Source organism: Pimephales promelas, chromosome 8, assembly GCF_988280905.1.
Source record: "Pimephales promelas chromosome 8, fPimPro1.hap1.1, whole genome shotgun sequence".
NCBI classification, from domain to species: Eukaryota; Metazoa; Chordata; class Actinopteri; order Cypriniformes; family Leuciscidae; genus Pimephales; species Pimephales promelas.
Genome location: NC_142776.1, coordinates 34605182 through 34631962, shown reverse-complemented (window position 1 = coordinate 34631962; position 26781 = coordinate 34605182). Strand labels below are relative to the sequence as shown.

The following is a 26781-nucleotide window of genomic DNA, read 5'->3' as shown; positions in this document are numbered from 1 at the left end:
TGCAAATATGGAGGCTCTAGACCCTTCCAGAACCGAGATATTGAGATCCGAAGTAGCATTTATGCCATTATAAATATCTCAATATCTCAGCTCTGGAAGGGTCTAGAGCCTCCATTTTTGCAATCAGGTCTAAGTCTCATGGCCCTTTATGAGAATCCAGAGTTTCAAGAAGATCAGAGAAACTCAAAATTTCGACCAAAAAAAAAAAAACGACAGTGGTACGTACCCCTTTCGTTTTTTTTTTTTCGGGGCAAGAAATTAAGTTTCTCCAATCTTCTCTAAACTCTGGATTCTGATAGAGGGCCATGAGACTTAGACTTGAGTGCAAATATGGAGGCTCTAGACCCTTCCAGAACCGAGATATTGAGATCCCAAGTAGCATTTATGCCATTATAAATATCTCAATATCTCAGCTCTGGAAGGGTCTAGAGCCTCCCTTTTTGCACTCAGGTCTAAGTCTCATGACCCTCTATCAGAATCCAGAGTTTCAAGAAGATCAGAGAAACTCAAAATTTCGACCAAAAAAAAAAAAACGACAGTGGTACCCCTTTCGTTTTTTTTTTCAGGGCGAGAAATTAAGTTTCTCCAATCTTCTCAAAACTCTGGATTCTGATAGAGATTATTGGACAAATTTTGGGTTTGTGGACACGTGGTTTCTAATCTTAGCTTTCAAAATTTTCAGATGAAAACTATTTTACTGCACTCAGGGAGGCCCCCTGAGTCTGTGGCACTAAGGGCCATCTTGAAATTCCACCGTCCACGAACCCACTATTTTTATAATGGGATAAATGCCACGTGGGATCTCAATATCTCAGCTCAGGAAGAGAGACTCCATTTTTGCACTCAGGTCTAACTCTCATGGCCCTCTATCAGAATCCAGAGTTTTGAGAAGATTGGAGAAACTTAATTTCTCGCCCCGAAAAAAAAAAATACGACTGGGGTACCACTGTCTGATAGAGGGCCATGAGACTTGAACCTGAGTGCAAAAATGGAGGCTCTAGACCCTTCCAGAGCTGGGATATTGAGATCCCACGTGGCATTTATGCCATTATAAATATCTCAATATCTCAGCTCTGGAAGGGTTGATTCCAGATTGATTCGAATATATTTAGTTTGTTACAAACAATGTGCAATCTGTAAAACAAAAACCTCAAAATTATAGTTGAAATGGTATACTGCTGGAATTTTTTTGACCTTGAGAAAAAGCTTAAAGTATAGACCAACAAATTTTATGTTTATTAATTTATTTCATGTTGGTACATTTTTGGGAAGTACACCTGTTTTGACCTGGTGTCCATTGGAATGGACAATGAAAGCAATTATATATATTTAAAAAATTTCATTTGTTTTCATTTATAGAAACCTCATGAGCTGGGAAAATGTACTTTTATATTTTTCAGAAACTTGAAACATAATTCAGGTCTGAGGGGGTTAAAACAATACTGTTTTAAACATTTGCATATTGCATATAAATGTACAATTAAAAATCTGAGAAAGTCAAGAAGACAGAAAAAAAAACAGAAATAAAATGATATTTGATAGTTATGATAGACAAAAGGCCATGGCATGGACCGTGCGCTGCAGACTGTGTTCATCTCCTCTGCCCTCATGAACTGGACCGACATCAAAGACAATGAGAACTCTAAAGGGTGAAGGTGCTTCTGTAAGTCGTCCAGACCCAGACTGCAGCACAGACTCGTATATGAGAAGATCCACTCCAGACTACCAAGTACAGAAATAACCTTTGATGTCTTATAAGCAGAGGATATCTGATAGAAAACAGAAGTTAAAACTACAGAAAGAAGCCGTTGTGCTGTTTTCAATTAAATCTTACTGAAAAGCTTCAAATTTAGCAATAGTTTGCTAATCGGTTTCCCCAGCAAGTTTTTGTAAACGACCTTTGTGTAAACTCATAAAACACAAATTTGTGGAAACAATGACATCATGCGCATGCGTATTACATGTTCAGTCCAGGGCCGGTGCCAGGAGGGGGCAAAATCGGACATCATGTTTATTTTAGCTTTCAGACATTTAAATGAAGTACAATAAAAAAAGACATTTCTAGTTTGTTAAATACAAATTCCATACACTGATGAAAGCTGCAATCATAATCATTTCAATTATAATTTGACAAAGTGAAAATATAAAGTTTAATACATTTTTCTCCCTGTTCAATGGCCACTTTTATGTATTTTGGGAGAATTGGATGAATTTAATTATCTAAATCCGAGAGATGTGATTCTCTGAATTGTCATGCATAGTATAAGTTGTGCATAAGTAACGTTGCACCTTCATGTCAACTAACTCTCAGAGTATTAGTAAAGTATTAATAGAATGGTAGGGTTAGGTTTAGAATAAGTTGACCTGTACTTGCAAAATTACTAGAAGATCTGTTGGAGGATCTTCACAATAAAGAGTTAACAATAATATTAAGCAGACAGTCTACTAATACTCTAATGAGAGTTAGATGACATGTAGTTGCAAAGTCACTTATACAGTCAACAGAATGTCCAAAGGGGACAATCAAAATAAAGTGTTACCCTGTTCTCAGATCAGGGTCCTGTCTGAATGAGTTGGCAAAAACCAGCATCATAAGATCACATACTCTGAGATATGGGCTCATTTCATGTTGGAGTAACTGCCAGAAACATCCAAAAGTGAGTTTTGATCATATCCATATAGATCTGTACTGACTCGAGCTGTGAATTAGTTCAGACAGTTCAGCCCAATTTGCTGAACTACGTTCAAACAGGTCACTAAAATGAACAGGTTCAAAAGAACAGTCCATTCGTGAACTGGACATCACAAGACCAAACCAAAAGCTCACCGTTACCTAAAGTCATCCTTAAAACTAACTACCTGCATGTACACAAAGCACTGTACTCGCATGATTAGCACTGGCTAATAAAAGATACTGTATAGTATATGGGTAATTTTCACACCGAAGTAATTTTCCACAATAATAAGTAGAGGATGTTTTTCTTTTGACTGTTCCATATTTGTTTCCGGCCACACTAGAGAGATGTAATTCTTGAACATTCATCACTGTGTTGTTAGCCTGTTGTGGGTTTATAGTTGAAGCGTTCACTATTTTGAGGACTAACCATTATAACTCTTCTTGCTATTTCACACACAAAACAGCAATTATGCTCCTTCATGAGCTGAAAAAGCCCAAGAAGGAGCAAACAAAGAGGTACAAGATTCTTCTTTAAAAAACAAAAACAAATGAGTATTAAAAAAACTGTGTTAGGAACAGATTTAAATTTAGGAAAAAAAAATTTGTGGCAGTGGCTACCGAAAGCTATATGAAAAGGACAAAAAAGTACCATAAAAATGTATTCAACCACATTTTTAAGTGAATAGTGACTTGTTTTGTTTTGTCTTCTTTGTTTTTGTTTTTTTTAATTGTGGTTTAGTTAATAATTTGTTGCTTTGGTAATTTGGAGTTGTCCTATTATTGTTTATCTTTTAATATTGTGTTATCTTAGAAATCTTTTTCTTATAATATGCAATTCCTTTTTGTTACAGTTAGTTTGATCATTTAAATAAATGATTGAGCATCGTATTTTTCGTTCAAGTATCCTTAATGTTATGTTTCCCTTTCTACCAAATTTAAACAGAGGTTCGTAAGATAAATTGGGGGCTCGTCCGGGATTACTCTGACTCATTTTGGTTTTTTTTTCAGCAGATTATAATAATGGTGGTGCTAAGCGATCTCTGGGTAGGAAGAGTAAAAGGAGAGTCTCACTATGGTTTACTGATTTATTGGTTTCTTTATTATTTTAGTTTGTAGTTTTTGGGGGGTACTCCGGGGAGGCTTGCCTTTCAATCGGTACCCTAAGACTAGAGGTCTTGGTTAGGTTATGGATAGGTAGGTTTAGGTCCAGAATTGTTTCTTCTATTATATCATGTTTTCTTCTCATCAATTTAATATGGCAACTTCTGATTTAAATGAGTTTATAAATCAACCAAGTGATGCGGTGCTATAAACGTATAGAAAGGACAGTTTGTTCCTTAATGCTCAACATTTTGAAATACCTGTTTCTAGAACATTCCTTAAGAAAGACTTAAAAGCTTGTTTGTTCACTGGTTTAATTAGGGTGCTTTAGTGGAGAATGTTCCTAAATCAGCAGCGTTTGTAAAACAGGAAATGATGACTCAAACTCACATAGCTATCTCCCTGTTAGACTTTACAAACTGTGTTTACAGAAAAAAGAGACGATTCCAAGGGATTCTGAGTTGGTTTGAGACACTTCAAGAGGTTAAAAAATGCAGCGTTTGGGCCACGGGCTAACCTGTGATGGTGGTGGCTCCATCATCTCTAGAAGGTTTGTGGTCCAGCACTCCAGCCTGGATGTCGCAGAGATCACTTCGTAGCATCTGTCAGTCAGTTCTGTCCGCCGGCGGGCTTTTTCTCTCACAACCACAAATTATTAATTCCCCTCTCGCAGCAAGGCCATTGCGAGGCAGGTCAGCACTGATGAATTATTAACACTGTTTATAAACATTATTTTTTCACACCTGTGGTATACGTGAGGAACAGCTTCTGCCAGCGGTCTCACTCCGAGTAAAACACACCCAAGGTTGTCAGAAGATCGGACTGCCCTGCTGCGTGATCCGTCGGGGAAGCTGCGAAAACCAAGAAAACGATGCTTTGATCTCATGGAAAATCACATGTGGATTTGTGTTTGATTGAACCGTCTTACTTTAATTATAGATTACAGGCTCGAACAGATGATGAAAAATATTCTAAATAATCACAATTGAATGAACCTTTAACAAGATGACAGTATGTCAATGCTATGTGTGTTGACTGGGAAGATCAGCTTCCCTTAAAGGGATACTCCACTTTCTTTGGAAATAGGCTCCCCCAGAGTTAAACAGTTTTACCATTTTCAAATCAATTGAGCTGATTTTCTGATATTAGAATATCAGTAACCAGACAGTTTCTGGTCTCATTGACTTACATAGTATATATTTTTTTCCAACTATGGAAGTCAATGACACCAGAAACTGTCTGGTTACTAGGGGTGTAACGGTACACAAAAATCACGGTTCGGTACGTACCTCGGTTTTAAAGTCACGGTTCGGTACATTTTCGATACAGCAAAAAGAAAGAAATGCCAGAGAAATGTCCTATTTGTTTAAAGAAAAAATATTTTTAAATAAGTGTGAGTTTTCCTAGATCTTGAAACTTTCAGGTTTATAAATGGGGCTCATCTTTGAAGGATGAACAAATAATGTTTTGGTCATCACGTTAAAAATAACATTTAAATATATATTTATTATAATATTTGAATTTTGAAGTGCTGGAAAAAGATGTGTGAAGTACTTGAAAGCATTTCACCATTCCAGACAAACTGGTTCCAGTTAGTGTTACTATATTAAATCCATGGTGAATGTTGCTGGTCTGTGGACGAATCGAAAGTATTACTAGTTCATTCACGGCACAATGTTTCTCCTGGTTTCCATGACAGCGCTGTTTGATCTAATAGAGATTTACGGTTAATAACAGGGAAATGTGATTGCTTCTCACTAGATCTCGCAGCGATGTTATTACCTCAGTGGCGAATTCAAATGTTTTCTTTACCGGATCTCTTAGCGCTGTGTAGTAACAGTGTTGCTTGATCGAGATCGGCTCGCGCTGCACAGATGTTGCTGGTTCGAACTGATAAACGATCCATGAAGCACATAACGAGCAGCGCAGTTTCGTTCTGCTTTCATTACGCTTGCCATTTGATGTTGCGCAACGTTGTGTTGGCCGCGTCAGCACGAATTTTGCCGGCAGGAAAAATGGTCCAAGCAATCGTTCGGTTTGTATGCGTACCGAACCGGAAGCCTCGAACCGAAACGGTTCAATACGAATACATGTACCGTTACACCCCTACTGGTTACTGATATTTTTCTAAATATCAGAAAATCGGCTGAATGCATTTGAAAAAGGTGAAGCTCAACAGTTTAACTCTGGGGGAGTTGTAAAATGAGCCTATTTCCAAAAAAAGTGGAGTATCCCTTTAAGATTTCATAAAAATGTGAATGTAATGATGTTTATCTCTGTACACTAAAAAATGCTGGGTTGTTTTAACTCAATTCTGAGTAAAATATGGACAAACCCAGCAATGGGTTTAAAAATGTAACCCAATGGCTGGGTTTGTCCATATTTTACCCAAAATTGGGTTATAACAACCCAGCAATTTTTAGAGTCTACATGTCATATATACATACCCTACCGTTCAAGAGTTTGGGGTTAAAAGTGAAAGACATTTATAATGTAACAAATTATTTTCTAAAATATGTATATTATTTTATTAATATGTTTTGTATAACGTGTTTTAATGACTTGACATGATGCTCTCCGACAAGTGCAGGGCCGGTTGGCAGTCGCTGCGACCTTATCCAGCACGATTAACTGATGGCCGTGACATTAACACAAACCTGCAGGCTGAGTGAATGAATAAATGCCCCGGTGATGATCAAGTTAGTATGATCAGATCAGCCGTCATTCAGTACAGTAACCAAAATCATAGTGGCTTCTCGGCATACGATTTAGGCATCATTCATATCCGGAGAAGTATGTGGGAAGAGTTCCATGTGGAAATGCATTTTAGGAATCACAGTTAAGGCCATGACAAAGTAGAATTCATTAGTTGGCCTTAGTGAATGACAAACTGTTCAAGTCCTTTGGAAGACAATTCCGAATCCTCCCTCTACAAATCCCTTAATGCAAATCATTTCAAATTCGTTTCCAAATCTGGGCTCGCAACAAGGAATCGCTCATCCACTGGGAATCCCACATTTAATCTGTAAAGGTTACCCATTTGGCAAATAATGGCAACATTACGCGAGTGGCACAAGATTGCGACCAATTTGGTTGAAGTACAGAGATTTTCCCCTCTCTCTGGCCTTGAAAGCTGGGAAAGCGGTCAGAGAGACGGGATCTGCCCCGGTCTGTCCGCTCTGGTGTTGGCGGAGGATCTTGGCACAGGGTCAGGGCTGTTTGGAGACGCTCAGAGGGAGGACTGAGAGGACTGAGGGCTGCGGGCCTTGCACATGCTGCCAGATTCTGATACAAGTGGAGGTCAGCGGATTTAGAAATGGAGAGCAGAGAGAGGGGAATAATTCAGGAAGTCAGATGCCATTGATTCCTGAGAGTGGAGAGACTGGGGCTGGGTGGGAATGGAGACCACAAGGGACGAAGTAGAGAGAGAGAGAGATAATGTGAGGGGAAAGGGTTGGAAATGACTCACAAACCACAGTACAGAGCTGGACAAAGAAATTGGTGTTGTGTTTGGTGATCTTAGACACAAGAAAGTAAAAGCTCTTTGAGTAGAGGCAGACCATGTGAGTTTTATGTACTTGATATAGTTTCAACATTTCATCATATATCCACACACCGGGGGATAGAGCTTCAACTCCCAGCATGCACCACGGCTCAGTTGGACAATAAAAATGATTGTTTTGTCACTCAAAACATTTTCCCAATGACTTTTCCCTATGGAACACAAGATAACACAAGAGATGTTATCAAAATGTCAGACCTGCTCTTTACATTCAATCCAAATGCACTGTGACAATATATGAAGAGTTCAGATGCAAAAGAATCCTGAATTTTTTTTTTACATTTTCCACACACAAACAAAAAGCAGATCTATTCAACTCTGCATCATTGATTATAATGAGAAATGTTTCTTGAGCATCAAATCATCATATTAGAATGATTTCTGAAGGATCGTGTGACTCTGAAGACTGGAGTAATGATGCTAAAAATTCAGCTTTGCATCACAGGAATACATTACATTTTTAATATAATCAAATAGAAAACAGTTAAATTGGACTGATATTTCAAAATATTGCTGTTTTGACCATATTTTTAACCAAGAAATGCATCCTGGGTAAGCAAGAGACCTCCTTCAAAAACATTTCAAAAAACCTACAGATTCCAAACTTTGCCTTAACCAACACTGTATAATACTGCATAAGAGGATTAGAAAAATACAATGTACAGTCGCTGTGCAATCCAATGTTCTTGTTTCCAGCTCATTGCAGAGCAAAGATGATGATGATCATGATCATATTGAAGCCTTTGGGCAAAACCACCTCGGCTTGAACCGGCATTACACACATTACAACTAAAGAGACAGCTGGACCAGGTCTGATGGCCAATCACACGACCAGACAATTCAAAGCCAAACTCCAATCCCTCTTCCTCAGACAGCCAAGATAACTCTAAACCGCACGGCCCGTGCCCTCTAATAGTATCATTTCTCAGTACATTTCTATCATTATTTGCTATTCCTCTAACAGGGCCAATCACAGGGGTTAGACGACAAAAAGCACAAATGTAATTTTGCGAAATTGCCAGAGGGTCGTGCTTTCCGTGCTTTGGTCCAGTGTGTAGCGTAAGTGGGACGTTGTATAAGCATATACAATTTCACGCTGGCTCTGGCAAGCTTTTCACACCTCCAATAAAAGCCCACAAGAGCAGCATTTTGCCGTGTTGTATAAGGTCACTCTGATAATGGTTATGCAACACAATAATTGCATGTGCCACAAGATGGCAATTTTCTTTGAACACAATCTTTTGTGATTAATTGTAAATCGCTGAAGCCGACTGTGAAGGTCAGCGTCTGATGCGAGTCGTGATGCGTCTTCTATGATTAGGCAACAATTTTGCCAGACGTAACCATTCCCAAAGTAATTGCCTCTCGAAGACGGACGTGCTAATTTAATTGTGTAAACATGTGGCTTGTTTTGTGGAGCTCCAAAAAGCGATGATGAAATGTTTGCGTTGAAGGGCTGACTGTTGCAAATTGTACGGTGCACGAGTCCTCCGAAAGGTCTCTAAGAAGATCCAATTACAGCACTTCACACACTCATCGTTTTACAGCGACCTAAAGAGAGGATGAAACTCAATTTTGCATTATTTCATTGAATGCATATTTTATTAGATTGTATATTTGGTTTCCTCTACAGAATGCCTCTCGTATTACTCCACAGTCTCTTTCCTTTCAAATATTGAAGTCATTTTAACTCAACATTAATAATTAATGAGCATATGATTACTTATTTGCAAAGTAGCCATGTGATGAGCGGGATGCAGTCAAGATCACGCTGTTGGGGTTTATTTTGTGATAATGACCAGATGACTGTACATTATCCATCACACATTGTTTTCTATGACAAAGGGACTTATTCCACTGTTTTCTTTTATATATTTGCATTTCATCTTCATGGGATCTTGCACAAAAACAAACACTTGTGATTTAGTTGTAAGCACCCTTATGCCATTTACCAGTGAGAAAAAAGTTGTGTGTGTGACAATCACTGAGCTTTTCTTACACTGACAGTTACTATGATTTTGATTTGATTCCTCGCCACAGATTAAAAAAATATTATAATAACTAAATAAATTATTCAATGGCTATTATTATTATTTAATTAGTTATTTTTAATTGTTTTTGTATACCGTTTTCATTCAATTTTAGTAAAATGTTTTGGGTTATTTTTCTATTTAGCTTTCATTTTTTTTTCTGTTTTTTTTTTTTTTGTACTGTTATTTAATAACATTTATTTCAGTTAGTTGCCAAAACAAGTTTAGTTTTTTTTTTAATCTAAAATTTTATTTTAATTTATTTTATTTAAATTACCAAAAACAATTCTTAATAGTTTTAGTTTGGGGTTTTAGTTAAAAATAACAACACTGAACTGTGAGGCTCTTCTCTCACTATTTTTTGTCGTTTGGTGATCCAAATTGAAAACTTGTGCCGTTTTAACTCTGATTTAACCAATATGAAAGTGTACGATGCCACACTGTTAATGGTGGATTAACCAGCCTACGGTTGTTATCTGCTGGTATGAAAAGCTGATTTTTCATTAAAGTCGGCATGAAACGTAAGTTGTGTTAGTTGTGAAACGCTTCTCGAACAAGAAAAAAATGTAGGTGGGATTTGATTTTGTCCATGGGGAATTGATTGGACGGTTGAGATTTTCTATTGGTGGATCTCATGTGAGTGACAGGTTACCCCACCCTCATCCCAGTAAACACGTCATCCGAGAAGAGAAAAGATGTTGCTGCAAGAAGTAAAGATATTTTGATTAAAGATTATGAGGGCACAAGAATCGTAAAAAAATAATGATGTGCACGGATAAATCATTTATGATAAATTCTGCAATACTTTGATTTAATGGTGACTTTAAGATGTTATTTTCAAACTGACAAGTACATTATTTACTCTCCACAACCAGTTTGGTGCTTTGGTGAGCAGTCTACTATATGAGTCTGAACTATATAGCTGACAGTAAATCTGAGGTGAGGGTTTGTTCTCCTGAGGATAGAGAGTCTGCAATTCCTCACACCTCTTCTCCTCTTCACACATCGCTGCCCTTGAAAAATGACCAGCACGTCCGTCGAGCTTTCTGCCCTGTGTCTCGCTGCTCTGATGTCATTTAAATCTGCCGGTCGATGATGCTTTTCGGGGGCCGGGTTTCATCTCAGTGTCATTGAGTAACAGTGGTTCCCCCACCTACTGTCCTCTGTGACTTCATCAAACCAGGTCAGGGAATGAGCGCCGTCCCCTCTCGAAGCACTGACACCCCAGCGGTGTGGGTAATAAGAAAATATTAAAGGATATTGAATCATGGGCTTCTCCCGCTGAATTTGTTATTGGTTTACGTGTGGAGGGGTGAAATTGTGAAAGTTATAAATATGAAGGGAACTACCAGAGCAGCAGCAGAGATCAACTGTATAACCAGAGGGGTGGAAGACAAAAACAAGAAGAAAAATATAGCTGCAAGCAGCAATACCGGGGCCAAGCGGAAAGAAGACGACAAGACATGCCAATATGTGTCAGACCAACAAGGAGCAATTGAAGACATTTAAAGATGAATTCAGGCAAAATGGCTGGAAAAATCACATACATTGAATAAAGACGTGATTAAATGGATTATCACTTTCGACCAATAGGTGGCGTAGCTACAAAATCGATGTGATGTGGTCAGAGTTTGGTGACGATGAAAAAATCTTCAGACCAGTGGCATTAAAATCCGCAGATTTATTCAAAAGTTAAGAGTATTATTCAAAATTTTGTTATAACTTTGACCAAAAGGTGGCGCTGTCTTGAAATCTTTTGAGTATCTTTAGGGGATGGCGCTGATGGCACAAACCGAGTTTCGTAATGTTACAGCAATGCATTCGTTAACTATAGCATGTTATGTTCTATTATAGCACCACCAAGAGGCAAAATCGCACAATTGTTTTCATGTGTCCTCAGAATGAGCCCATGCATGCGTATGCCAAATTTGGTGAAAATATCTCAATTCGCTTTGGAGTAATAGACATTCAAATGGAAAAAAAAACATAAAAAATGACTGACATGTGACTTTGATTGAATTTTACTAGCCCTTACTATCAATATTTTGTCATTTGGGTATTAGCATTTGGTTTCGAAGATATCGGTGAATGTTTTTTAACCGCTAAATTACTGCGCTGCAAAAACCATAAGTCTGGTATCATTGGACTCGGCAACGATTCAGGAACCCAACGAGATAACGTTAAATTAAGTCAACCACAGCCAGAGTTACAGGCATTTGAAAATTTAATTGTACCACTAGATGGCGCTGTTTCGAAACTTCTCAGGCTCCTTCAGGGCATAGTACTGATGACCAACACCGAGTTTTGTAACAATTCGTTCATGCGTTCAAAAAATACAGCATTTTAGAACATAATTCAAAATGGCCGACAGACAAAATGGTCGATCTGGGAAAATTGGATTTCAGTCGACTCAGCATGATGCCCTGAATCTAACGAGAACACTTTATGAGTTTTCGACAAACTATTAAGAAGTTATGAGCAAAAATAGTAGGTGGAGCTGTGCCGAAACGCAGCAAGTAGCTTCAAGTCATGCTTGTTATGACATGGACCAAGTTTGGTCTGAATACGAAAGCTTTGTGGAGATACAGCCTTATATGCAAGCGCTACGTAATATTAATTTGCATGGTATTCCAGTGTTTTTATGATTTCCAACTTTTTGTCGGCTTGGTCTGAAGATGATCTGGTTCAATTTTGAGGGGAATTGGAGCTACGGCCTAGGAGGAGTTAAAAAAAGTAGCTTTTTCGGATGATTAAAAATGGCGGCAAATTATCTTGACGGAAATGACGTCATAGGGTGCAATCGAATTGGCTTGAGTCAAGGAATAAGATGACAAAGGAATTGTGATTCCTCACACAATGCTAAGGGAGAAGACTTAAAAATATCAAAATCTTTTGTTCCATGGAAGAAAGAAAGTCATTCACGATTGGATACTTCTCCCTTAAGTACAGCTTCAATGTAGCCAGCAATGTTTCGTGTAGTATATCTAAGTACTTTTTCAAATAGTTTGAGTTTAAGCTCTTTAAAGTATGAGTAGCTTGGGAAGCTGTGTGATTTTGAAACATCGGTGGCTGTTAACATCTACCTCATTTCAACAGCACTGAGGAAAGAACACAGGCTTTAGAGCTGCATTATACAGGCTGTAATTGTAATTGTGAGGCTTTAAATAATAAATTATGAATGTCAGACAGGATTTATGCGGGTAAGGCAGCTTGAAAACCATCAATTCTCCTAGGCACTACAAGACGAGTTTATCCTTGGGAGAACAGACGTGATGGGTTTATGTATTTTCTTGAGATAGGCATCACTCACTTTTCTGCAGCACGCCAATGATTATTTTACCAAGTTCCTGAACTTTTCGTTTCATAACAATATATTTATTAGCTTGCGGAAGCACCGACCACTGTCTGAGCAGTAACTGCAAGAGGATGTGATTTTGCAGCAAAAGAACATGTTTTTAACGTCTGCACCTGCGAGCGGATTGTTGATGTATAGACAAACACCTGTGATTCGTCCCCATCGTGTTTCTTGTTTATATGATAACAAGTTGGGTTTCATTAGTATTCTATAAAGACAGTAACTAAAGGCTTCGCTGATTGAATGGATTTGGAAGAAGAAACGCCATCCATAGAGAAACATTTTGGATGCAATTTGCAAGATTGCACAGTTATTGAGGGGATGGGAACCGCTGTACAATGCATTTTTAAACATGGAAACTATTCAACTCCCCGTCTCCTATAGGGATTGAAATAGATTAGGGAGTATTTGTGAGGTTTATGTTTCATTGTTTGAGTGACTGGTTTCACCATTTGCTTTTGTTCTCTAAAACGAGACGGGTGTGTGATTACAGTTTTATGCGACACCGTGAGTGTCCTGGAATAATTCTAAAAAGCATGATACGTATCATAACAGTTTTTTTTAAAAAAAACATTACAAATTATAATAAAATGACAAGTTACATTAAATACTATCCTGTCTCTTTCCAGGTTATTTAGTATAAATCTGATTGTGTTTGGCTGATAAAAGAAAGTCATATACGTCTAGGATGGCTTGAGGGTGATTAAATGATGGGATAATTTTCATTGTTGGGTGAGCTACTCTTTTAAAGGGATAGTTCACTTTGAAAATAATTTTTGGTATATTTTATCTTACCTCAAGGGCATCCAAGATGTAGTTGTCTTTGTTTCCAAAGTAGTTTCAATTTTGATATTTTTAGGATGCTTTTATGTTGGTCATATGATGCAGGTCTATGGTCACCACCTCAAAGAGAAGTCCAAATTAAACAAGATTTAATGACTCGTAAATGTAAGTACACATTGATGGCCTAAGACACGAAACAAGCAGTTTGTGTGAGAAAACGAACAGTATTTATATAGTTTTTACCTCTTGTAACCACAGCCACGTCCAAGTGATCTGAGGGCGCGGGTGCTTTGTGGATGTGGTTAAAAGAGGTAAAAACGAAAAACTAATGTAAATACATTTACTTATGCTGAAATATTGACTATATATTTTATTAAAAAACAAAATGTATGATTAAAAAATGTGTAAAAACAATAACACTGGCCAAAAAGCATCTTCATCCATTGACAGCCATTCATATCAAAATAATATAAATCAATATTTCATTTTAGCATATAGTGTAATGTTTCTCAACTGGTGGCATTGCACCGATGCATCTCAGGGTGTATCTTAAAATGAGGTCTTTACCAAATATATAGTCAAAAACTGCTAGAATGCACATTAATATTTACATACTGTAAAACTACAGGAATGTACGGAGCCCCTCTAGTCCCACTTTGGTAAAAAAAAATTAATTATAACTATCTTGTGGCCTCAAGATAGTAACTCGTGGCCACAAGATAGTAACTCATGGCCTCAAGATACTAACTCGTGGCCACAAGATAGTAACTCGTGGCCACAAGATACTAACTCGTGGCCACAAGATAGTAACTCGTGGCCTCAAGATAGTAACTCGTGGCCTCAAGATAGTAACTCGTGGCCTCAAGATAGTAACTCGAGGCCTCAAGATAGTAACTCGTGGCCACAAGATACTAACTCGTGGCCACAAGATAGTAACTCGTGGCCTCAAGATAGTAACTCGTGGCCTCAAGATAGTAACTCGTGGCCTCAAGATAGTAACTCGAGGCCTCAAGATAGTAACTCGTGGCCACAAGATACTAACTCGTGGCCACAAGATAGTAACTCGTGGCCTCAAGATACTAACTCGTGGCCTCAAGATAGTAACTCGTGGCCTCAAGATAGTAACTCGTGGCCTCAAGATAGTAACTCGTGGCCTCAAGATAGTAACTCGTGGCCTCAAGATAGTAACTCGTGGCCACAAGATACTAATTTGTGGCCACAAGATAGTAACTCGTGGCCACAAGATAGTAACTCGTGGCCTCAAGATACTAACTCGTGGCCTCAAGATACTAACTCGTGGCCTCAAGATACTAACTCGTGGCCACAAGATAGTAACTCGTGGCCTCAAGATAGTAACTGAGGCCACGAGTTACTATCTTGTGGCCACGAGTTACTATCTTGAGGCCACGAGTTAGTATCTTGAGGCCACGAGTTAGTATCTTGTGGCCACGAGTTAGTATCTTGTGGCCACGAGTTACTATCTTGTGGCCACGAGTTAGTATCTTGTGGCCATGAGTTACTATCTTGTGGCCACGAGTTAGTATCTTGTGGCCACGAGTTACTATCTTGTGGCCACGAGTTACTATCTTGAGGCCACGAGTTACTATCTTGAGGCCACAAGTTACTATCTTGAGGCCACGAGTTAGTATCTTGTGGCCACAAGTTACTATCTTGTGGCCACGAGTTACTATCTTGTGGCCACGAGTTACTATCTTGAGGCCATGAGTTACTATCTTGTGGCCACGAGTTAGTATCTTGTGGCCACGAGTTACTATCTTGTGGCCACGAGTTAGTATCTTGTGGCCACGAGTTACTATCTTGTGGCCACGAGTTAGTATCTTGAGGCCACAAGATACAGTAGTTATAATTAAATTTTTTTACCAAAGTGGGACTAGAGGGGCTCCGTAGGAATGAAAGGTAAAACAAGTATTTAAATGGATGCCCACGACTGTAAGATTGTAGCTTTTTCTGCTCGGTCAGGCTTGTGGAGGTCCAACTGCCCTCACATCCTCTGATCTGGTTTCAGGTCCGGCTCTGTAACGCTTGTGTCCCGAGAGCCCGACGGGCTTGATCAAACACGCCAGGTCCTGCTTCTCTTTGAAACAGTGTGGCTGAGCTAATACTGAGCTGAGAAGTCAGATCTGACAGGACCCGTGTCAGCGAGAGCCCATTAAAGATAAATGAGGAATGCTGATGACATAGCAGTGCTGACAGGTCCAAGATCAGCCTGTGCCTCTCTGATCCTCTTCATTTCAAAACGCTCACAAAGGCTAGGATCTTTAGTCGAGCACACCTGGGTTTAATTGCACAAATCTATCAAACTGAATTATTGCGTTTTGCCATTCAATGGCTTTTGAGACTAAACTGACTTTGCTATTCAGATATCAGGTGGGTGAATCTGAATACAATGCCCTTTAGATAAAGAGGGAGGACTTAGAAAGTGTGAGAGAAAATCACACGTGTGTGTATGTGTGCATGTACTTTTAGATGCGCGTGTCATATCCTTTAAATCCTTAAAAGTATTTCTGTAGTGTTTGAATGATCTCTATACGGATTTGTAAAGCATAATGCCTTTTTCTAGTTCCTTCTCTATGACATTATAATCAAATTTACCCAGAAAAAAATCTGAAGGACGGTACTATACACACACAAAGGGCCAGCCAAGACACATCAGAAACACACTCTTTTAAACAGAAAAATGAGAAGAGTTTGCATTTGACTAGTTTGATAGAATTGCATCCTGATCTTGTCTGTGTACAGTTACATCTAGTCTTTCAAATTCAATGTCATGAATCCGACAGCTCTTTCATGAGAAGTGCAAAGAGACCAGAGAGAGACTATTGCTGGAAACAAGCAAAAAGCATGAAAAGAAGATCGAGTTCTGAATCAAAACCAGTTAAGAAGAAGCAAGGAAGTAATTCAAGGGCTGACAAAAAAGATCTCCATATTTCTGCTTCTCTAAACTTATGCACACATTTTTACTTTCAAGTGCATTATTGAAACTACAATTTTTTAAAGAAAGATTTGAGGGATAAAATTTGTCAAAAGAATAATAGAACATCCTTCAAAGCATCTCTTTCCCTAATATAAGCCTGTCTTATATTAGTCAGGCTCTGAGAATGTCTGGCGTCTCCCCAATGTGCCAAAAAATGTCTCACTTTGTTCCACTCCAAAGCAAGACAACAGGCTTTCCCTGGATTAAGAACTTCTCTTTTGTTGTGTACTGTCTCTCTCTCTCTCTCTCTCTCTGTTTTGCCATAAGCTGTTTGCGTACAGCAAACTGGTACCAGCACATGAATGAGGAAGGAACTTTGGCCTAGAGGTTCTGCTCAAAGAGACAGACGCAATGAAAAGAAGGAGCATACGAGCAGACAGACATGTTTTAAAGTGAATGCAGCGGGGGGTGCATGCATCTCTTATTATTTACAGATTCATTCACAGCAGAAAACCTTGTTCTTTCTACATGTTTTATTTGTCTGCATTTGTTTACTTGCCTATTTATTTCTGCCCGCTTTTATGAATTCTAGATGGGGTTCCTGTCAGTTCAGGTCACAAAATGACCCGAAAATTCACTTCAAGATTATGTAATAAATATATACACAACAACACATGGACAACAGCAACTTCTGAGGAAAAAAATTATACTGACAATAGATGTGGAAATAAACAACAATAAATTGACAATAATGTAATCTTGTTGAATGAATGTAATTGATTTCTCTCAAATATTTTCATATGCAATTAATCAGCATATCATCTCATTAATTTGATTCAAATCAGCCTGAATTCAAAATGCAGCACTCAACGTTCTAACAATAGCCTAATAAATTATACGCTCACCTAAAACTCACTAATACTGTGTTTGACCCCCTTTCACATTCAGATCTGCTTTATTTCTACGTGGCATTGATTCAACAAGGTGCTCAATGCATTCTTTAGAAATGTTGGCCCATATTGATAGGATAGCATCTTGCAGTTGATGGAGATTTGTGGGATGCACATCCAGGGCACGAAGCTCCCGTTCCACCACATCCCAAAGATGCTCTATTGGGTTGAGATCTGGTGACTGTGGGGGCCATTTTAGTACAGTCAACTCATTGTCATGTACAAGAAACCAATTTGAAATGATTCAAGCTTTGTGACATGGTGCATTATCCTGCTGGAAGTTGCCATCAGAGGATGGGTACATGGTGGCCATAAAGGGTCAGAAACAATCCTCTGGTAGGCTGTGGCATTTAAACAATCCCCAATTGGCACTAAGGGGCCTAAACTTTGCCAAGAAAACATCCCTCACACTATTACACCACCACCACCAGCCTGCACAGTGGTAACAAGGCATGATGGATCCATGTCCTCATTCTGTTTACACCAAATTCTGACTCTACCATCTGAACGTCTCAACAGAAATCGAGCCTCATCAGACCAGGCAACATTTTTCCAGTCTTCAACTGTCCAACTTTGGTGAGCTCTTGCCAATTGTACCCTATTTTTCCTATTTGTAGTGGAGATGAGTGGTACCCGGTGGGGTCTTCTTCTGTTGTAGCCCATCCGCCTCAAGGTTGTGTGTGTTGTGGCTTCACAAATGCTTTGCTGCATACCTCGGTTGTAACGAGTGGTTATTTCAGTCAAAGTTACTCTTCCATCAGCTTGAATCAGTCGGCCCATTCTCCTCTGACCTCTAGCATCAACAAGACATTTTCGCCCACAGGACTGCCGCATACTGGATGTTTTTCCCTTTTCACACCATTCTTTGTAAACCCTAAAATGGTTGTGTGTGAAAATCCCAGTAACTAACCAGATTGTGAAATACTCAGACCGGCCCGTCTGGCACCAACCATGCCACGCTCAAAATTGCTTAAATCACCTTTCTTTCCCATTCTGACATTCAGTTTGGTGTTCAGGAGATTGTATTGACCAGAACCACACCCCTAAATGCATTGAAGCAACTGCCATGTGATTGGTTGATTAGATCAGGTGTTGCTAATAATGCTTTAGGTGAGAGTATATCTACAATAGCCTAACCTATTCTTTTCGAGAAATGTATTCTTTTTAAGCCATTACATGTTCCCACTTGAATAAACCATAAAGACTTATCTGTGCATTTCTGTTCTTGTCATTTCATCAAGAAGCGAAAGAAAGTCTCTCAATTTCCCCATGAAACCCAAATGTCTTCCAGTGCATTTTCCCTCCTATTTCAGAGCAATTACCAAAAGCAGACTTGACAGAGTGTCAAAGGACAAAAAGATCTGAGGAAGTCACCTTCTTTCCATAATTGCAATTCAGTGTTAAATCTAAAAAAAAAAATGCTGCATGTCAAGAGAAACACTTTTTTCCATTGACGATTAGTTTATTTATTTTCTTGAAATAAAATCAGACCAAGCAGGAGGTCAAGGCGTGCATGGTTAGCATGCTCCAGTTAGACCCCGCTGTTAAATGCGGTAACTACACCATTATGCTTCCAAAATGTACGTTTCGTCAAAAGCTGTGCATTTGGAGTAAATACATACTTTACACATAAATAAATAAATAGCAAATGTAAACTGCTTATAAAAGCATCAAGTAATTTAGTTTTCAGGCGCATGACATTTAAAACTGCATTTGATATGAGCTATTGAGATGAATGGGAATGCTAATGGATAGCTTTCTCAAGGTAATACAGGCTTTCAGCAGATTCTCTTATTAGGTTGCTCCCTTTAATAACTATGCTGCAAGTCACGTCAATAAAAGCATCTCCTAAGTCACTACATAGCTCCTTATTTACCATGTTTATTTGCATGCTTGTGTTACACAGTCAAATACACCTTACTGTAAATTGATTCATGTCAAAGTCAATGATGCTCACATCCAATAAACAAACACCTCTACTAATGACACAGAACACATTTAGTGGTAAATGCTTGAATTGCACTCTAGGCTAAAACATGAGCTGAAGTTGCCTTGGCACTAAGTGAAATTCAGAACCCTTGCGAAACATCACCCAGTGGACATTAGCTTAAGTAATGCCACGTAGCTGTGAAAAATTTCAAAATTGCCTTTAAAGTACACAATCTTCACGAAAAAGAAAACTAATGTAGGGCTAGGCTAATGAAGCGTAAATAGCATGGCTGTTGCCGCGTGCATCAAGGTGCTTTCCTATGGAGGAAATTGAAAATTGATTTTGTGGAGAATGACTGCAAATGAACTGCGGGGGGAATAGGGAGCACAATTTCCTCTCTCTGCAATAAAGCCGCGCTCGCTTGGGCGTTATTTCATTTTTTAAACCGCAAATCGTGTTAAACCTCAATGCCTTTTTAATACTGTGATATCAGCATTTGTTTTACAAACAAAAAAGGCATTTGTGGTATCCAATCCATGCTAAATTTCTCACTTTATTTCGATTATTTTCTCCCCACAGCAGCCTCACCTGAGCTGAGCGTCTTATTTCCTTCAAATGATCAGAAGCCTCTAGAAAAGCAATTTGTCTGAAAATAACACACTGCATTTAGAAGCGCACTCATTCTGCTGAGAGTGGGGAAGTACAATGCTTCATAGTTACTTGTTTTACACTAGCAAAAGTACAGAAAATACAATGTTGTTGGTTTTTTTGACTTTGGCACCATGGTAATATTATGTAAAACATTGTTTTTTCATAAACTAAAGTAACATCATGTTGTTCTTTTAAATGCTGTACCTTGCAGCATGTATATGCTGTCCGATGTTCATACCGCGGTATGAACCATCACTGTACCATGGTACCGCTACAGTACTGAAGATGCTACCTTAAATACCATAGCCTATATGAATGTTGTCTGATGTTCATACCACAGTATTCCTTGAATCTTACAAAAGCTGAATTACTGTCGGACCAAACAGAATGGCAAAATAACGACTGCTTTTTAAACATAATTACCATGGTTTTAATAACCAAACTGAGTGTATCCAATAATGGTGAGCAATATTGTCTTCTTATAAGCAAATATCTATGGCTTTTCTATACATAATATCTAATAATTATTACATTTTTAAATATTCAAATAGAGGAAATGAGATAAAAGGAGTGTAAATTATTTTGTAATGAAGCGTACAGTATAATCAGACTATTAAAGCTTCTGAAAACTGGGTCTCTGTGTAGCATATTTAAGTCCATTGTCAGCCATTTCATTTTCCAGTTCTCATTGTGGTTGACACCATCTGTGCACGGGTATAAAATAAGCAATTTTTAAAACATCTAATTTAGGAAAGCATAATTTATCAGTTGGACGCAGCGCTTTCACTAACCAACCTCTCGGCCGTAAAAATGAGTTGAAAATTAAAAATTCTTTACTCAAAGAGAGCCAAGTGATCAGTTGTGCATGGCTGAAATGTAATTCTGGCACAGTAATTAGTTGAATTAGACATATGAAGTTTGAGTCTGAAAATTATGTGACCCTGAATTAAACTGTAATGTTCTAGGTTTCCATTACAGTGAAAAATAAGCAGCAAGAGCACACTATACTAAATTCGAGAAGTTTGATATACTTGAAATATACTTTACAGCTATGGTCATAAAATGCAGTTCTAACATCTACCATCAGGGGCAACCTGTCAAGGCAAACCATCTCGACACTTCGTGGTGACAAAAAAAATATATATAACACTTTTATTCTGACATGGAACAGGTTTAAATAGGTTATTTCATATTCTGGTTCCCACTACTTAAAAGGCCTATTTCAAAGACACTGTTGATGTTTTTATATAACAGTATATATGCTAATCAGCCATTTTAGAAAATTGCAACCAGAGCACCGGTTTCCGCCAAGAATACTGAATTCAAATGCAAAGTCTTACTATTACAAAAGCAGAAAATGTAATTACATCAGTGACTGGTGTTTGAAATTCCTCAGAAACATTTCTTAACTCGCATACACAAGCTGCTGCATTTACATGGGCTTTAAATCCATGCCGGATTTGTGAAGGAATACAATGAGCGAGAAAACATGAAGCACACCAAGAGCATGGCAAAAAGTGATATTTGCCAAACATGCTGCTTAACTGCACAAAAGCACCCACATTATTTGGAATGAATAAAACTTTGTTACGAGACTTTGGGATGTTCTTGTGGCCTTTAAAATGTATTCATTGTAACTCGATTAAACAAAGAGCTGAAGTTTTTCACTGCTCACTGGGGGAATGAGAAGGGGGGGAGGGGTTACTTCACTCCAAAATGATGTCACTTCCTGGAGGAAGATGTCATTAAGGATTTGGCTTTTTCTATTGTTGTTAAAGATGCCGTATGTAATATGGACTACTAGTGTTTGAAATGGGTACTGCAGGCCATATTCAAAATATTGGAGTTGTTCATCGTCCTCAAACTCGACACTCACGCGGGTTGCCAGATGAGGACACGCAACAGGAATGCATATATTTGTAAAATATAATAATAGCTGTAGCATTGCTTTTTGGTTTTGAAGTTAGCCTGTTTCCTAAATCTCTACAAATATATCATGACATTGTTATGCTTTACAGTCCAAAAAAAATGACATACAGCACATTTAAAGGTATATTACAAACAACCAACAGGATGAAAGGTGAAACTGAGGACACATGGGGGAATGGAAATTGATTACCAATTAAAATAATATTTCCAAGGGAAACATTTTGTTTGATGAAAAAGGGGATTTTTTAAATAAATTCCCCTATTTTTTAAGGTTCGTAAGGATACATCTGTTCAAACTACAGTAAATAAATTTTCATATTATTTTATTTATTACTAGTAGTATTATATTTAATTAATATTATTATACTGAAAATTTAACCGGAAGACAATACAATGCTGAATAAAGTTGTCCTTTTAGTTATTTTTGGACCAAAATGTATTTTCGATGCTTCAAAACATTATAACTAACCCACTGATGTCACATGACTACTTTGATAAAGTGTTTATTTCCTTTCTGGACAAGGACAGTATACCGTACATACATTTTCAATGGAGGGACAGAAAGCTCTCGGACTAAATCTAAAATATCTTAAATCATCTTTTTCATTTTTGGGTGAACTAAGCCTTTAAACTTTAGTTTCTCTAGAGTGATTGACCCTGTAGTTTGTACTGTAACATTGCAAAAGAATCTGCAACATGACACATGGCCACACACTTCGAACGCAAGTAAAACATCACATAACTAAACTTAACTTATCAAAATACACTAACTAAGAGAAGATAAAGAAGAGAGTTGTGGTGAGGACGGTACAGAGAGTGTGTTTTTTTTAGCCTGATCCTCTACTTTATGTTCAGCAGAGCATCTCTGAAGGTGATTTATTTGGGTGTTAATCTGGTTTGGCAGTGCTTGTGTGTATGTGTGTGTGCTATATTTACAGGCTGGAGATGTGTCCCTACGACCTGCTTCACAGCTGCACACCAGAGATAGGAGCTTCAATCCAGAGGCCCCCACAAACACACACACATATGTGTAACACTCACTGGCTGACAGACAGCTATACACGAAGCTACACACATGTATTGAGGAGCACTCCATCATGAGCAACACAGGACAGATAGTGCTGTTGTTTACAAAACCGAAGTGGCTTTAGGTGAAGGCTAATTTCCTGTCTTTTTTGATTGGTTGTGTAAGAGAGGAAAAAAATAAGACATCTTGTGGGTTTGGACTCTGATGGGTTATGTCACAAAATAAAGGAAAAGTCTCATTTCGCTCACTTTAATCTCATTACTGTCAATGTTGAGACATTCTCACTGTGATCTCATTGTGATTTTTCACAACAATCTCTGTCAATCGCCACATTCAATGACCATCACAAATCAAACCGAATCATCCAACTTCATCATTCAAATGCTTTTTTTTTCTACCATTCCAACTTGATGAGTTATTCCTCTCGTTAGCATAGGCTACTCTGTTCAGGCGTGAAAATGCAGCTTTGAGGGGGATGGCATTCGGATTCGAGAAACAACAGGCATAAATTGCATAGAATGAGTTGAAGAAGAATTGTTTTTTACAGAGGCGGTGCTCTTTCAGATGTAGATTGCTGTAAAATAATCAAGCATCTAACCACGTCTGCAATATCATCATCCGCAAATCAGCCAACAGGTGACAGCTGCCCAGCTAAATTTAATTCTATCAGACATCCATAGTGAGAGGATAGTGTAATTACCCCTTCTTTCGACCTGTTTCTCTCTACATATCTTTCTGCTTTATTTATGGGTTTGCTAATACGACTATTACTTTTAATGATTTGTTCAAAAATGAGGGGCGCAAACCAGGGACCATAAAATCACAGCGAAATATGATGGAAAACACCCTAGCATAGCATAGGATTGCTAAAGTAAACACATTAGCAACCACATATCAATGCCCTAGCAACCAACCTCTTATCAACTACGCAGCAATACTCTAGCAACCCTTTTTTCTTCAGATAATGTCACAAATCTAGTATACTATTTGTTTTCCCTCCCTTGCCCTATGATGTCCTTCTCCTGTAATCTCTAGATATTCCTTTTCAGCTGTTTTTCTATTTTCAAGCACCTTCTCTGTCGCTCCTCCATTCGCTCACAAATCTCCCCAGCGCTGGATCAGTGTCAGACAGCAGAAGTAGCAGTGGCGTATAGTTAGATCGAATGTTTGCTGGTGAGTCTGACCACCCCTGTGAAGAAGTGACTGATAAAGGCGGGAATGGAGGACGAGTGGGGTTAGACAGGCCATAGCTGCTGATAAAGTGAAAGAGTCAGGTAGCATCAGGCCAAACACATTTCACAGGCTTTTTGCTTTCCTCTAGTTGTTTATGATATTAAAGCTGTCTTTTTAGTTGTCTAAAAGCCCTCACTGAAAAAAAGCAAAAATGTAACTGTAAATAGTGTGCAGTAGAGCCCTTTTTCAGCGGCGTTGGTTCCGGATTTATTTATTTATTTATTTTTCATTCATTTTTCCCATAGGGATTTTAAAATAGTCTTCGTTAAAGAGTTAAGTCATGAATAGGGTTGGGTATCGTTTGAATTTGAACGATTCTGATTCCGATTCCGATTCCTTGTTTCGATTCCGGTTCCCAACGATTCTCGATTCCGATTCTTTTAAGAGGCAGGGTCAAAAAAGTTTAGCTAACCTTGCTAACCAACGGTCTTTCTGAAGGAAACACTCCTTCTGTCACAAATACTCCTTTTGTCACAAATTTTGCATTTTGCCGAGATTTCGTTATTTTTAGAAAAGTGAAGCCACACTTTGGACCGCCGACGTAAGCTACTCATGTCCGACTCGCGCGGTTATGCCAACACTTCCGGTAGACGCTTCTTCGTTGGTGTTGTTCAGCGGTTTCTTCTTCCGGACGGCGGACTGTGAATATCGAAACTAGGAATCGAAATTTTAACTTTTGAACGATTCCGGGAAAAATGAAAAGTTAGTCCCGGTTCCAATCGATACTCGATTCTCGATACCCAACCCTAGTCATGAACCAAGCCAATCAGCTACAAGGTAAATCATAACACTACAAACTTTGATTTGAAGCAAAACACTTTTTGAAAATCAGACAAAAAGACATAAGGTACAGGACTGTGTAATCAACGGTTTTAGTGAGGGAAAGAACTACAATCCCATGAAGCATTGCGAACAGCTAGTTAGGGTTAAACTAGTCATTTACAAACGTTATGTTAAACTACAAATTGACAAATGTTGGTAATATGTAAACATAAAACAATAGGTTTATGGTAAGATATGCATATATATATATATATATATATATATATATTAGAGCCAGACCGATATATCGGCAGGCCGATATTATCGGCCGATATTAGGCATTTTCTAAAATATCGGTATCGGCAGTTATAATGGCCGATAAATGAATATTTCAAAAATAAAATAAAAACGGGCGAATCACACTTCAACCATGTCATGAGTGTTGGAGTTGTATAGTTTGTCCAGCAGAGGGCACTCTACACCATCCCTGTTGGCAACATTCATGTATAACGCGCCACACATCCTGCAACCTGATGATCCAGCCAGAGTCAGGCAGAGAGAACCAGTTATGCATTATCATATTATTTTAGTCAAAACTCATAATTAACTACAAATAACTAATGTTAGGGAAATCTGAAAATATTTTGTTGCTCGTTTCTGAAATAAAAAAATAAATAAAATCGGCCAATATATCGGAATATCGGATTTTAAAACCAACAAATATTTGTATCGTATCGGCCTTCAAAATCCTTTATCGGTCGGGCTCTAATATATATACTGTATAGGCCTATATATAGATTCCATCATTCACAGTGCTCATGGGAGTGGGTGGAGCTAAAGAGATATTTTGGAGGGTGTTGCTTTTTTCGCCTCTCTGATTGGTGGAATCTTCTGTAGAGCATCATAGGTGGTGTTGTTTTTCAGCAGGAATTCCACTGTTAAACATGATTATTTTACAAATAAGCTGAAATAATGCAGACTGATGCCTTCAGCAGAAGCAAATACCATGAACTGACAACCTCATAGCTCATAGTAGGTCTGTCTTTAAAGGTTTAGTAGTTACCTTTAAAAATCAGTTTGCTTAGTTTTTACTTCCGGATCCCAACTGTTGCACTCTATATAGTGTGTATTATGATCTATCATATCACATACGTTTTTGTTTTCCTTTGGGTGCACTTGTAATATTAGTTTCTCGTTCCAAAAGCTTGTAATTTGGTTTTATGTGACCATTTGACACCATCTTTCTGACTATTAAAATGTAACATGTTTATGCTACTAAGATTATGTACAGTAAAATCCCATACCACTAGGAAGTCAGCAGGGAAGCTCAGTAGGTTTTGGAGCACAGCTACACACAGATTGAGTTCAGTAGCCTGAAGGTCATATTGCATCAGGTTATTGTCTACAGTGAGCTAAGGAGCCACATCTCTACAGGTACTGTCTGAATGCCCAGAGACACATTATCAAAAGACTCACTGTCTCACCCTTCCAGTTCAATGAAAAAAGCAGAAACAATTCAGTGAAACGTATTACATGACCATGTGTGACAAGTTTCCTCTTTGTATGGCTGGCTGGAAAAATGAATGTTCAATAATTCACGATTTGCTCAATGAACAACTTTGCGGTGAAGTGCATGACATTTCTCACCCCAAATAACACATAAAGAATTACTTCATTGACTTTTCGCTGTATTAACACGATATTATTATGAGCTAAAGTTCAAGATTATCAGTAGGAGACTGGATAAAAATCATCCAATGCATGAAGTCCTGACAGACTCATTTTTTCATATTAAAAAATACACTTTGAATGCTATATTCAGTATCACACTGCTCAGTGAAAAGCCCAGAGAAATT

The 26781-nt window shown here is 38.3% G+C and overlaps 1 long non-coding RNA gene across 3 annotated transcripts in view; it reads right to left on the bottom strand.

Moving 5' to 3' along the window:
* Positions 1–1097: 1097 nt before the first annotated feature.
* LOC148978131 (uncharacterized) overlaps positions 1098–26781 on the bottom strand; it is a 32639-nt gene continuing 6955 nt past the window's right edge. For 2 of the 3 annotated variants that reach the window (XR_016169618.1, XR_016169619.1), the window contains 2 exons: positions 4296–4629; positions 1098–1722 (listed from right to left, as the gene is read on the bottom strand). This is a non-coding gene — a long non-coding RNA (uncharacterized LOC148978131). Of the gene's footprint in view, positions 1723–4295; positions 4630–13520; positions 13629–26781 lie in introns of those variants that run through there. The other variant, XR_016169620.1, reaches the window with a different exon arrangement.